Source organism: Salvelinus sp. IW2-2015, unplaced genomic scaffold (genome assembly GCF_002910315.2).
Source record: "Salvelinus sp. IW2-2015 unplaced genomic scaffold, ASM291031v2 Un_scaffold1702, whole genome shotgun sequence".
In the NCBI taxonomy this organism is placed as follows: domain Eukaryota; kingdom Metazoa; phylum Chordata; class Actinopteri; order Salmoniformes; family Salmonidae; genus Salvelinus; species Salvelinus sp. IW2-2015.
In genome coordinates, this window is record NW_019943095.1 from 146360 (window position 1) to 147591 (window position 1232).

The following is a 1232-nucleotide window of genomic DNA, read 5'->3' on the forward strand; positions in this document are numbered from 1 at the left end:
AGAGAAACAAAACGCTAGCAGGAAACAGAGGAGAAAAAATAACTCATCCAGGGCTGTTTTCTTTCTGGTAGAAAGATCATTATAAGATATCTGATGACAAACATTTTAGTAGTGAATTGCATAACTTCATCACCTCCTGTCCGCCACACGACAGAGACTCACCAGCTCCCTCTTTCTCCCGTTGTGCWATTTACAAACAAACACGTGACTGGCTCCACTGCTCTGGAAAACTACAGGTAAGCCTCATAACGTAAAACAATGTTGACCGGTGAAGTGAAGAACGTAATCTGCTTTATCTCCTGACGTATTGCACAAGTTGACTGCAGGTATTTTACTTAAAAAGTAGCTACAAATATTTCAAATTTAGTGAAAAACTTCAAAGGAATTGACTATTTCCTAGTACCCTGGTATACGGTATTCCGCCCAGAGCATCCTACTTCCAGGTACTTACTTTACACTGACTGCACGGTACCAAATGGTGCCGAGTGATTCTTGTTTTAATTTATCCAAAAACCAACACACCAGTCATTCATTGGGTAATTACTATATTTAAATGTCATTATTGGCTATTCAGCCAAGTCTCATTACCTGCAGTGAACAGTGATTGGTCCGTCCTGTCCAAACTGCTCCTTGGTTTTATGCACTTGGCCAATGAAATCGATGAATCCTTCCCCGGTTTTTGGCACTCCTTGTTCTGGCCAATCAGTGAACTGGAATTGGCGGATCGTCCTGGATTGGCCATCCTAAGGGAACCAATAGGAGGAGAGTATGTTAGAGCGGTAGTCAAGAGGGAACCAATAGGAGGAGAGTATGTTAGAGTGGTATTCGAGAGGGAACCAATAGAAGGAGAGTATTTTAGAGTGGTAGTCGAGAGGGAACCAATAGGAGGAGAGTATGTTAGAGTGGTTGTTGTCTTGGAGAGAGAACCACAGGAACATTACAGCAACACACAATTAAATCAAGCAGTTCCTCCTGACTGCCTTAGGTGGCCAGTCGAGGTGGCACATGCCAAAACAGAATGAAAGTGCTGAGCCACAAACACAGAGAGAGAGAAGAGAGAGAGAGGAGAGAGAGACGAGGAGAGAGAAGGAGAGAGAGGAGAGAGAAGAAGAGCGAGAGAGAGAGGAAGAGAGGAGAGAGAGAGAGGGAGAGATGAGAAGAGAGAAGAGAGAGAGAGGGAAAGAGAGAGAGAGAGAGAGAGGGAAAGAGAGCAGAGAGGAAGAGTGAGAGAT

At 44.1% G+C, this 1232-nt stretch overlaps 1 pseudogene; it reads right to left on the minus strand.

Annotated features, from left to right (window-relative positions):
• LOC112071722 (receptor-type tyrosine-protein phosphatase F-like) overlaps positions 1-1232 on the minus strand; it is a 34030-nt pseudogene that overhangs the window by 4182 nt on the left and 28616 nt on the right.